Source organism: Tenrec ecaudatus, chromosome 1 (genome assembly GCF_050624435.1).
Source record: "Tenrec ecaudatus isolate mTenEca1 chromosome 1, mTenEca1.hap1, whole genome shotgun sequence".
Classification (NCBI taxonomy): domain Eukaryota; kingdom Metazoa; phylum Chordata; class Mammalia; order Afrosoricida; family Tenrecidae; genus Tenrec; species Tenrec ecaudatus.
Window position 1 is genome coordinate 158,203,198 of NC_134530.1, and position 13,343 is coordinate 158,216,540.

Below are 13,343 nucleotides of genomic sequence, written 5' to 3' on the forward strand. Positions count from 1 at the left end.
ACGCTCTGGATAACGGAGTGCTCACTTTCTGAGTCTGACTTCACAGATCTGTCCTTGTGTCTGAGCACCAAGTCCCTAAGATCCCTGAATTTGAGTAGAATCAAGTTGACTGGCTTCAATCCTCAGTCACTGCAAGTTCTGTTGGAGAGCGTCTCAGACACTCTCCAGATGCTGAACTTGGGTGGCTGTGGGATCACAGACTCCCAGCTCAAAGCCATCCTGCCTGCCCTTGGACACTGCTCCCAGCTCCAGCTCTTCAGGTTCTATGGAATCCCGGTCCCAGTGGCTACCCTGGAGGGTTTGCTGCGGCACACCCTCCCTCTGTGCAAGCTGCAACTCTTGCAGTTTTCTATCCCTCTCGAGTGTTACCTGGACCTCCAGGGCCCTCTCCAACAGGAGAAGCTTCCCGTGTATATGGCCAAGCTGAAACGGACACTCCAGGACTTGGGAAAGTGGAACAGCTTGCTGGTCTGCCAAAGTGATACTGCTATAGACGATCATTCAATCACCTGCATTTTCCAGGACTGATGTGACTATCCTCTAATTCAAATGCATTTATGTAAAAATTGTAAAATTAAAAACATAGACTACACTGTGTAAGTTTATTAAAACATGTTTACTTGGATATCATTAAAAATTAGTTCACAATGCCAGGATATCCTTAGCTGAAACAAAAAAAAAAAAAGAAAAGAAAATACAGAGAGATGTTGAACTTTATACTGGAGAGTTATTGTCAGTAGTGATTCATTTGGAAACAATTTTGTGTGTACTATGTGATGGAGAACATACTTGAACATACTGGAACAGTTTGTGATCAGGCTAATCAACATGTGAGAGACAACATAGGAAAAAAATCAATAGTCTCTTGGTGTAATGCTTGAAATGCAAAATAGTATAAACTATTACGAAACACACAAAGCATATGTCATTTTGTGTCACGAGAGAGCCCAGTTACCTTGTTACCTAGTGCCTACACCTTTGTTGGCAATGTCTTCTCTACTTATCTAGCAGATTTCCAGAGGAAAATGGCAGCCTTTGAATTAAAGAATTTGGAATCCCTTGTGCTAAGAAGTCAGACACCCTCCTTGACTAATATAACAAATGTCACAACCGATAAAAGGTTGTAGCTGGAACACATGCTGACCCAAACATAAAGAAATAGGTACTAAGTTTCAGAAAAGATTCACACGTGTAAAAAGTCACTTAGCCCAATGCCCATCAGCTACCACGAACATTGGGCCTCTAACTCAAGCATTCGTTCAATGCAAGAACACCTTGTTCTATTAAACTGGCATTCCATGATGCTCACCTTCCCCACAGAATCCCTGAAGGCAAATCGGGTCCATAAGCAAATGTGGTGAAGAAAATTCATAGTGGCCGGCTTTCAAAAGATATAACATCTGGGGTCTTAAAGGCTTTCAGATAAACAAGCGGCCATCTAGCTGAGAAGGAACAAAGGCCACATGGAGGAAGCACACCAGCCTGTGTGATCATGAGGTGCCAAAGGGATCAGGGATCAGGCATCAAAACCAAATCATTGTGAGTGAGGGGGAGTACTGAGTGAGGACCCAAAGCCCATCTGCAGGCAACTGGACATCCCCTCACAGAAGTGACTCAGGGAGGAGAGGAACCAGTCAGGGTGCAGTGTAGCAACAATGAAACATACTATGCTCTTCTAGTTCTTTAATGCTTCCTCCCCCGCGCCCATCATGATCCCAATTCTACCTAACAAATCCAGCTAGACCAGAGGACGTCCATTGTTACAGATAGGACCAGGAAACAGGGAATCCAGGACAGATGAACCCCCTCAGGACCAGTGGTGAGAGTAGTGACACCAGGAGGGTGGAGGAAGGGGAGGTTAGAAAGGGGGAACCCATCACAAGGATCTACACATAAGCCCCTCCCTGGGGGCCGGACAACAGAACAGTGGGAGAAGGGAGACAAGGGCCAGTGTAAAGATGTGGCTAAACAATAACTTACAACTTATCAAGGGTTCAAGTGGGAGAGGAAGTGAGAAGGTGCAGAAGAACAAGGCAGCTGATGCAAAGGGTTCCAACAGAAAGCAAATGTTCTGAGAATGATGATGGTAATAATATGTGCTTAACACAGTGGATGGGGGATATGGACAGTGAAAAGTTACAGGAGCACCCAAAAAGATGACTCAAAAAAAAGTAAAGTGTGTAGTCAGGTGCTAGGAAGGTTACATGTGTCCTTTGCCTAAGGTTACAAAAGGGAAGGGGAAGCAGTTGACCAAAACATAAGAGTCGAGAGGGGGTATAGCTCAGTGGTAGAGCCTAGGAAAATAAAGTACATGTAAAGTAATTCCAAAAAAAGTGCCATTCTGAAGATCTACAGAGCTTCTTGATGAGCTGCCTTTAAACCTCATAAGTAGCTCTATAAACTCTAAATCTACTTTTAGATAACTTTGTTAACAGGGGAGAGCGCGAACGCAGTCCCCCACTATCACAAATTATGCAGTCGAGTTTCCCACATTTGGGGAAATCGCAGAGGTCAGCACATCCGGAGTGCAATGGATAAGCCTCGCCCTGGGAAAACCACCTTCGTGATCATGGTGTCTCCCCTGCCAGGTAAGTATGACTTGCTCGCCCGCTCGCCCCACGCGCGCTCACGCGCCCTGCACTTTTCACACACGGATACTTAGCAGACCCTCGTTACACATCGCTCCTACACCCTCTTGCATCCGAACGCACAAACATTCATCCAACAACAGACACTCCATCCCCACAAAAGTACGGGAAATCACAGCGTAAGTTTTAAGCACCACGTGTGCTCATCCAGCAGCCACTGCGTTGCCTCATCTACATAAGGCTCGACGTCACCGGTAGCTGGCTGTCCTCCAGTACAATCCGGGAACCCGCTCCTTTGCTCTTTTCAGCTTTCCTTTGTTTAAGATCACAAACTTTCCAGTGCAGGGAACGGATTCACCTGGGAATGGAGACAGCACAGAGCTTTAGTCATTCAGGGCTCTGAAAGGCTTGCTTTTCCTGTAAACAGGGAAGGGGGGGTGGGAGGAGGATGGGGGTTGGTGCACAGCGAGATGTTACACCTCACTGTGGTACCACTGACCCGTGTATAAGCCGAACCCCAGTTTTTCAGCACATTTGTGTTGTCCTGAAAAACTCGACTTACACACGAGTATATACGGCCCGTCACAGGAAGGGGTTGCCCTATAGGTTATACAGCAATGGAGTGGGTGGTCTAGGGACATACATGCAATAGGATGAGGGATTGGGGGTATACATGTGACAAGATGGGCGGATCCTAGAGTCAGGATAGCAGCTTAACTTTGACCTGTTTCCTGGATCTCCATGGGAACCATTATCAGTAGGTGTAAAGTTAAATCCCACCTACAGGAACCAGGCTCCTGGTTGCAAGCTTAAGGAGAAGCAATGCATTGTCTCTGGCAGCAGGGAGCAGGCCTTCCCCTGTGGTGTGGGGAGATAGCAGTCTGCCTCCAGAGAGGATCTGGCCTCCCCCACAGCTTTTCCTGGGTTCTATCTCTGAAACCAGCATAGTTGACATCTGTCTTCTAGGGCCAGGTGGAGGGCTGTGCCATGCCACTCAGCAAGGTTCTCCTCGATCCTTTTGAAACTTCACACATCTTTATTCAACCAGAATCACATTTTATGCTTGGCCTGAATCCAGAGGCACAGGTGCACTGGTGATCAACACCAGTGCAGTTATGTCATTACCATATGGAAATGTGATGTCATCTGGGCTCCTCTTGGTCCCATGGGCCCAGAATTATGCTGTGTGTCAGCCTCGGGAGTATAGCTGCCCCGCAGGTGGAGGGAGTAAGCTTAAGAGAAACCAGTCAGGTGGGCCGGTGAAATGTGCAAACTCTGTGGAAAGGGATATGGCTCTGCTTCAGATAGTTGGGAATAGAAATGCCTTTGGTGGGAGCATCCCCTAAGCAGTAAGAGCCGTGACACAGGCACAGGCACCCCCATGGTCATCACAGCACCGTATAGAATAGCAAGAAATGAAAACCTGACTGTTCACTGGTAGAAGAAGGGATAAAGAAACTGTGGTACATAGACACAATGGTCAAAAGCACATTGTTACACATTGCTAAAACAATTGTAAGACAAGAAAGAAAAACATGAATTACTCTAAGGTCGGCTACACCTCATAAGGCAGGCCTAAGTTTTGTTTCTCTAACAAAGTCCCCTCTTCCCTGAAATGACGCTGACCACACCCGGAAAAGCCCTGAGTGACCGCACTTGGGGAGTCCCAAGAGACCGCACCTGGGGAGCCAGCCAACCTAAGACCTACATGACCAACTGTCTCCAGATGAAGTCATTGAACAAAGGGAGGGTGAGAGGGATGGTTTTCCCCAATTTATGTAACCTTAGAGTATAAAAGCTTGGCTTGTGCCCCGGGCCGGGGTCCTTGTCTTTGGTGGCCACTGCCATGGAGTCTTAGGACTTGGGCCCTAGGAGCTAGTCCATAAACTCCTTTGTTGTTTGCAGCCTAGGTGACTCTGCCTCTCTGTTCCTGGGGCCAAGGGACAGCCAGCAGTAACACAATGAAGAACCAGCAAGAACCTGGTGCCTCTGAGGGCCCTCAAGAACATCCTGCTGTGTGAAATTAGTCAATCATAAAAGAGCAAATGTTGCACGAGGCCACTGCTATAAAGAAAAAAATCAAGACAAAAATTTAATACCAAGGGCAGCCGACTTTGTTCCGGAGAAGTAAGATGGCCAGGAGGGAAGTGGGGGGAGTCGGCTGGAGGGTGGATAGATGTCAACTGGAGGGAAGGGTAGGATAGAATTGCACAAGCAGAGACGGCAAATTCGGGATTGGGGAGGCAAGCGATGAAAGGCATTCATACGCAGTTTAAGCTGTGAAATACAAAATTGATTATCTGAATGTAAACCCCCAGCTAAGTCACAATTTAAAAACTATTTTTAAAGAGAAAGTTAGAGAAACCAGCAGACCCCAGTCCACGGAAGGACCTACAGAAGGTCCTTCATCCACTTTTCCGTTGTCTGTCCCTCAAGGAGGAGGTTATATGGAGATCCCTGTAATCGGTTCCCTTTCCAATCCACCCTGCCTCCACCCTCCCAGTATGGCCACTCACACCACTGGTCCTGAAGGGATCATGGGCCCTGGATTCCCTGTGTTTCCAATTCCTATCTGTTCCAGTGTACATCCTCTGGTCTAGTCAGATTTATAAAGTAGAATTGGGATCATGATAGTGGGGGAGGAGGAAGCATTTAGGAACTAGAGGAAAGTTGTATGTTTCATCGTTGCTACACTGCACTCTGACTGGCTCTTCTCCCGGAGACCCTTCTGTAAGGGGATGTCCAGTGGCCTACAATTGGGCTTTGGGTCTCCATTCCGCACTCCCCCCCTCATTCACTACGATATGATTTTTTGTTCTGATGATGCTTGGTACCTGGTCCTTCCAACACCTCCTTAACGCACAGGCTGGTGTGTTCTTCCATGTGGGCTTGTTGTTTTTGAGCTAGATGGCCACTAGTTTACCTTCAAGCTTTTAAGACCCCAGATACTATCGCTTTTGATAGCTGGGCACCATTACCTTTTGTCACCACATTTGCTTATTCACCCGCTTTGTCTTCAGCGGTCGTGTTGGGAAGATGAGCATCATGAAATGCCAGTTTCATAGAAGAAAGTGTTCTTGCATTGAGGGAGTACTTGAGTGGAGGCCCAATGTCCATCTGCTACCTTAATACTAAACCTATAAATATATGTATATATATTTCCCCATCCTCATATAGAAATATATTTGTATATGTACATGCTTTTATTTAGACCTCTATAAATGCCGTTTGCCTCCTAGCTCTTTCCTTTATTTCCTTTGACTTTCTTCTAGTCCCACTATCATGCTCAGTCTTCATTTGGGTTTCAACTATTCCTCTTGGTTACACTAACCTTGATCAATCCCTACCAGGGCTCCTACACCCTCCTCACCACCAATTTGGTCCCTTGTTGTTCTCTTGTCCCTGGGTTTGTTAACACCACTACCTTTCCCTCCACCTCCCCCTCTCCCATGTCCCCCCAGAACTGTCGGTCCCGTTGCTTTCTCCTCCAGATAGTTCATCCAGCCTATCTTATTTAGACAGACCTGCAGAGATAATGATGTGCACAAAAACAAGACAGAGCAAAACCAAGCAACAATATACAACAAAACAACAACAACAAAACACAACAAGAAAGAAAAGTTTGTAGTTAGTTCAAGGACTGTTTTGGGTCTTTAGGAGTGTTTTCCAGTTTGCGGTTGGATGGGGTTGCCAGCCCTCCACCACTAATCACGGGTTCGATAGGCACAATTGTACAGTTGAGATATATTATATAGATATTACATTAACATCGCCAAGATCATGAGAGATAAAAGAGATATTGAAATTTTGGAGTCAGGTGCAATTAATGGTAGCAGTGCTCACCTCAGCCCCCCGCCCCCCACTTGGTGGTCCAGGTGGAGAGAGGGGGAAGGGAAGGAGGACAAGGGGAACTGGAACAGGGGAGGAGAGGGAGCTGAGGAGAGAGAGAGAGAGAATCTTTATTGCTAACCCAAGCCTATATATGTTTGGGGGGAGTGCAAGCCCCCCAATTACAGGTAAAGACATACATCACAGGAAGGGGTTGCACTATAGGCTATACAGCAATGAGAGGGAGACAATCTAGGAATATACACACAATAGGAAGAGGAGGGATTGGGGGTATCCATGTGACAAAATAGGTGGGTCCTAGAGTCAGGATGGCAGCTTAACTTTGGATGTCCTGGAGTGGGTTTGATCAGGTGTCTGGACTGCCATAAGAACCCAGTAGGGTGTAAACCCCACCTACAGGAACCAAGCTAATGGTTGCAAGCCTCAGGGAGAAGTAGTCCATTGTTCCCAGCAGCAGGGAGCAGGCCCAAATAGGACTGTCTGCTTCTGTAGTTAAAGCTGCTGGCCACACAGTAACCAGCTATGTGCTTGTAAGAGACAACCTCAGATCAGCACCATGTAGGAGGGTAAAGTGAGGAACAATGTCATGAGAATGTGATTAGGACTTACCTATTACTCACAAGGGTGGAGGTCCCCCCACCACTAGAAACCTAGCCTTCCAGGCTCCTTTGGAGACAATGAAGGATTCATCCTTAAACACTCTCTTCCTGATCTCTGCTCCCCACAGTGTTTGCTTTATGTTCGAACTTCAAAAGTGTCATAGAGGCCTATGATTCTCTTTCACATGCCTTAGCTTTCTATAGAAGCAACACATGACAGCCAGGACAAAAATTGTGATCATGAGCAGCACTGTTAGGCTGGAACCCAGGCTATGAGAAATACTTTGAACCCAAGCTCACGGATCCAACCCTTCCTTGTTATTCACCAATTGCTTAATTATGTCAGAGCCAGGAGATGCCTCAGGCTGTCTTTGAATGTATAGTAAATATCGTTGTTAAGCTGATCAACAGCTAATGAAATGTTTCCCTCAAACCTTTGTAAAAGTTTCCTAATCAAATCCCAATCATGCAATGTCTTCTTATATGGGTAAGGGGTTATACAAAAATCAGTTACATTGCAATCACATTTTAACAATTGACAAGTCCAAAATCTTGATCTTTCAGCAAAAACAAGTCTGTAGTAATAGTCCAGTCACTATTGTATAAAATGTTCAGTTTTGATAAAGTCCCAGAGTGTCCCTTTCACAGCATCAGAAATGGAAGAAATATCTTAGCAGTCAGCAGTCGCTATTCTTAGGAATCTGGGAAGTCTTCCTGACGTTTTGAATAACTTCAGTAACAGGACAGTGTGTCTGTGGGGGTCTGGTCATTCATCAGCTTCCCTGCTTTCTTCTGGGCCTTGCTGGCTGAAGAGAAATCCACCTATCTCCTTTGCCTGTGAAAACATAAACAAATAAACCCTCCCTTGGGGGGTGTCATTAACCTGAAAAAGGAATTATGATTTTGTCCTTCATGTCCACCTTTCTCCAAACATGGTTGCGTCCTTATAAGGGGCGTCCATCAGCTTTATTCTGCAAAAAAAATGCATGTCCCTTGCTCCAGGTGGTGGATTCCCATCTTCTTGGGACTCCTTAGGATCAGCTTTCTCTGTAGAAGTGAAAATATGTTTATCTGTCCCAATTTTGTTACAAACTTTTAGTAAGGAGAAAAAGTTTTTTGTGTGTGAAAATGACTAAATGAAATTTGTCACACATAAGATTCCTCTTCTCCCGCTTCTGTTTTAACAATTCAGATTTCAAAGCACTACTAGCAATCTCAGTTAACTTGCTAGGCTTTGACCCAGTGTCAGGACTAGTTAGATAGCCTTCATTGTTGTGTAAATACTGGCTCCCAGTCCTCAGAAAATTAACAGAGCTGCCTCATTGGGAGAACTTACCATACTTTGAAAGACTGAAAACATTCTTAATAAAATTTTCAGCTGTTCTTGAAGTAACTTACCAAACAGACATTCTTTCTCCAAGTTTACCAGTAAGGTTACAGGCTCTTTATACTGTATGATTTTAACTTCTTGCAATACTCTGTCTTGGTTACCTTCTCTCATTCCTTCTGTTAGGCAGATAGGCAGGGATGGGATGTCCCTGGACCCACGCCCAAGAGAGCCAAGCAGGAGAACAAAGGGCGACGCACTGCACATGCTCCGAGGCCCAGGTTTTCCCGCGGTGGGCATGGGTGGGTGTTAAACCTGGATAGGGCCACCTGGGCCATGTGATTGCAATTACCACTGCAAATAATTTCTGATTTAGTCACAGATTTTGGCTTTTCCTCACAACTCTGATCAATTTCAGTATTAATTTTCATTCCTTGAGTACTTAGGTTAAATCTTCCTGATTAAAACTGTATTACTCTTCCAATAAGAGGTTCCTGCGTTTTAGAATTAAAATGCTGTGAGGACTTCTGAGCCATCTCTTGGTTAATCAAACCAACTGCAGGGAGAACAGGGGCTGGGCTCTTGCCTGTTTGACCAGGTCTGCTCTCCTGCTGTGAGGCTGGGTGATGCCTGCAGTTTCTCTCCAAGACCTTCTTTGCTCTGGCAGGAAGCCACTTTGCCTCCCATGCTTTGCTGGGCGGGTCCCTATCCAGCTCCTTCCTCTATTTTCCCACCAGGAAGTCTTTGCTAATGACAATCCTTCCCTGTTGAATCTTGAGCTACATTGGTTCGCCCAATGAGTTCCCTTCCTGCAGCGGGGGCAAAGTTCAGGGTCTTTAAACCCGATCTCAATGGCTGCAGCCCGCTCTCCCTACTCTGTCTTTGAGGATAACCTGTCTTTCTGTAACTAAGCGTTGTCTTCTTGGTTTGGTGTAATTTGCCAAGGCAGCTGCCAAGAGGTCGGCCTTGTAGTCATCTGTCTCTACATTCCCGCATCTTCTGAGACAATTTAGCAGTGTGCCCTGTTCCCTGTAGGGACGCAAGGCATGTTTACAGTGTTTAGTGGAGAAATCATATGACAGCTTATGCACTAGGTCTCGTACTGCCTGGACATTCTTCACACCTTTGGAAACAGCATCTTCCAGTCGGGACACAAAGTCAGCATAAGGCTCACCATTCCGCTGTCTTATAGCCGTGTAACTCGGCTTTCTCTCTTCTGATGGAATTATCTTTTCCCAGGCACTTAGGAAAACTTCACGTATCTGTCCTATTGTCTGTTCAGTAAACTGTGTTGAGACTCAACTGTGATATAATGCTCATCCCCTAGCAATTGATGAATTGCTATATCTATGCCCTCGTGCAAGGGCTGCTTCCTTCCGCAGCATTTGGTATTGCAGGCATTCTGAAGAGCAGAGACAAATTCTCGCTAAAGCTCTCAGGTCTGTAGGTGTCCAGCTCTCTCAGACTCAGCTGAAGCCCTTACCATGCTAATTACAAAATGTGAGTCTGGGCCATAATCACTGACTGCCTGCTGGAGATCTGTTAGCAACTCAAACGAAAGGCCCTGTGAGTTCTTCTGGAGGTTGCCCTCCCCCCAAGGCTGTCTGCTAACAACTCTAACAGCATAAGACATTCTAAATCTCTGTCTTGGGCAATTCCTCTTTCTACTCTCCAAAGTCAAGGTGCCTTCCAACACTTGGCCTTTCTGCTTCTATTTTCTGAGCTGGTCTTCTGAACCCTCATATCTGGAAGTTCCACTTCCCTAACTTCATCTTCTGTGTTAGCTCTTCTAGTTTGCATTTCTTTGGCACTAATCTCTCCTCCTCCAGCATGGCTTGCTTAATTGTTTCATAATCTCTGGTCTTTCTTACACTAACTTCCAGCAGGGAAGCAGATGTTTTTACTATGATGTCTCCTCCTGTCTCAGGCTTAGTTTTCTCAGCTCTTTCTAAAATCTTCTCATTTGCCTGATACCATTCTGCCAGCCTCTCACCTGATGTAAGTCTGTGTAGCTTTGATGGCTCTCACTACTTTGCTGGTCTTGTTTCTTTGCTTCCCCTACCTTTGAAAGCAAGGGAGCCTCCTGGGATTGCTTAATAGCCTCGCTTTGGGTCTTGGAATCAGCTGCCTCTAGTGCTTTATCACCTGTAAACCTTAGGAGGCTGCAGTCCCCCAAGGGCATATGGGCTCTGGCTCTGAGATTTCCTTTAGAATCAGAGGCTTTGCATAACAAATCAATCCCTGCCCCAGTCTTTCCCAAAGTTTCACCACCTAAATCATGCTCATTCAAAGAGACTTTCGCTTTCTTTTCTAGATTTGAATAGACACAAGACTTCTCACTAAACTGATAATCCTCTTTCTCTTCCTCCTGCAAAGGTACTAAGACCATCTTAACTTGAACTGGCAGAGAAGATGTCTCCATAGGGATAGTCTCCCCGTCTCTGTGTGCTTTCTTTAAGTTTACTATGACCTCCTCCCACGTCTCTAGAATGAAAGTTCCTTCCTCTGGGAACCAGGGATTACACCTTTTTACTACTTTTAGAAAACATTGCATCTTTTTCTTCATTACTTGCACACCCTGTCTTTTCAGTAAGTAGATCAGCATAGTACAAGTCTCAGGTTTACTTTTACCTTGCCCCATTGTCCTCTTAAAATACTCATTCACTATTTCCACCACTTATGTGCCAATTCCCTCAGCAGATCCTCACTTCACACAATTTTCCCATTCACTCCATATTCTGGTGGGGCTGTACAATTGTTACATGGTGTTTCCAACACCATTCTTTCTGTTTCCCACACCAGTCCAGTCTGTTGAGCATCACGCCCTGACTCCAAAGTCCACGTTCGGCATTCCCTGGGGACCACACCGCTCCATTCCCTTGCTATTCTGTTGCACCCCCTTAGTGTTTTGCCTCTGTGTGAAGGGATCAGATCGGTGCAATTCCCACACTGTCTCTAGTGTTGTCCCCTGTAGGGCCATGGGTCAGTGAGGGGCATCGTGTCTCATAGGGGCATCGTGTCTCATGGCTTGGCCATGTGGTCCTCTCTGTGGACTGGCTGCTCTAATTTGGAACATCATCCTCAAGGCCTGGTGGATCAGGATGTGCTCCACTCTCCCCACCCCCTTCACCTGCTCCCATGTGCTCTGATCAGATATGTCCCCCTCCTGGAGCTGCAGATTCAATGCCTTCCTTTGAAATAAATTCTTCTGGGGGGAAGAGCAGGTGTCCACATAGTAGTTGGGATTGGGGCCGGTCCCCCAGATCTCTCCATTGGTTCCCTACTCCATGCCGGCATGTTGCCTTCACATCTTGGAGCACTGGGTTGAAGTCTGGTCCCTCTTTCCCTGCAGAGATATAAACAATACCGTCCCCTTGGATGGGTTAGTGCCCTGTGCCCCCGCTACCCATTTCTTTTTTTCTCTCCCCACCCTCCTTTTTAGCTGCCTACCATATATATCCCTGTATTTGGTCTGGTCCCTGCCCTACTACCTGGTCCTCACCCCAGAAATGTTTGTATACTGTAGCTTTTCCCCTATGCCCTTTTGCATATTTGTTTGTTTTTTAAAGCTTACCTCAGCAGACTCCTGTTGTACTTGTCCTTTTGTGCTTGGCTTAATTTGCTCAGCATGATTTCCTCACATTCTTCCCATGCAGTGATGTGCTTCATGCGTTCATCACTGCTTCTTAGCGATGCATAGTCCTCCATTGTATGTGTGTACTAGAGCTTTTTAATCCACTTGTCAGTTGATGGAAATTTGGGTTGTTTCCAGCTCCTTGCAATTGTGAACTGTGCCGCAATGAACACTGGAGCTCAGATGTCTGGCCTTGGTTTGTTTCCTGCCTCTTCTGGGTAGATGCCCAGTAGGGGGATTGCTGGGTCATATGGTAACTCTATTTCCATCTGTTTTAGAAACCACCAGATTGATTTCCATAAGAAGGTGTTCTTTTAAATTTTATTTGTAAGCCTTTACCTTTATTTTGTTGTGGTGGAACGTGTATACGTGTACAGGAAACCTTAGCCAAGGGCTGCATGCATAGCATTTTGCTTACCGTGTTGCAACCATCACAACCATTCCTTTCAAAATTCCTCCTCACCCTGAGATTCTCAAGGTACCCAGTTCGAAACCCCCTGCCGCTCTGTGGGGAAAAGACTGAGCTGTCTATTCTCCTGACAGTCACTTAGAGGGGTGAACCAACACGGGCAGTGCTACCCCGTCCTGTCTGAGGGGTTGCTATGAGTCAGCATGACCTCGAGGGCAGTGAGTTTGGAGAAGCAGAAATTCAGGAACCATTCTGTAATTAGCACTCAGCTCCCTCTCTCATTTGCCCTTGGTGATCACCAAAAATAAACTTTGGTTTTTACATATTTGTCCATTCTTTTTTTAAACTGTACTCCCCTATTTAATCATGGCTGCCACAGGCAGGCAGACAGAAAGCAGGAGGACATTTTTTTCTGGCATCTGTAGGTAACTTTAAGAGCACACAGTAACTGCTCCAGGTCTGTCAATAGATGCTTCATATTTGTCCATTCTAAAGATGGCATGTACCCAAGTGGGATCGTAGGATACGTGTCCTTTGGGGCTGAGCCATCTCAGTTAGTGATCAAGCTTTCAAGAGACTATATTTCAAGAGGGACATTTCGACATGGGAGGTAGAGAGGCCTCAGGCCGAGGAAGGAAAAGAGGCCGTGTGGAGGGAAGCCTTAAGAGTGACAGGATATCTGGAAGGATGATTCCAACAGCCTGGTACAAGCTGATCCTAAATCTGCAGGCATCAGACCCCTAAGCTGATTTTCCGCACATCCAAGACCCCCTTGCTGAGCCATTGCATGCTGACTGCCTGCCCAGGCCTGTGCTAGAGCCAGCTGCGGGGAGGACATGACCAGGTGTATGATTGCTCCAGAGAAATAGGACCAGACCCGGAACTGGTCCTTTCATAACCTGGATGTACGGACCAGCAAAGTGCCCACATCAGATAA

General features: G+C 46.2%; 2 non-coding genes across 2 annotated transcripts; both read right to left on the reverse strand.

The window, feature by feature from the left end:
- Positions 1-2,432: 2,432 nt before the first annotated feature.
- Positions 2,433-2,596, reverse strand: LOC142438280 (U1 spliceosomal RNA). The gene has a single exon (XR_012782685.1). It is a non-coding gene; the product is annotated as a U1 spliceosomal RNA (small nuclear RNA).
- A 10,154-nt stretch (positions 2,597-12,750) lies between these two features.
- Positions 12,751-12,881, reverse strand: LOC142437663 (small nucleolar RNA SNORA31). Its single transcript, XR_012782206.1, has one exon. It is a non-coding gene; the product is annotated as a small nucleolar RNA SNORA31 (small nucleolar RNA).
- Positions 12,882-13,343: the final 462 nt, after the last annotated feature.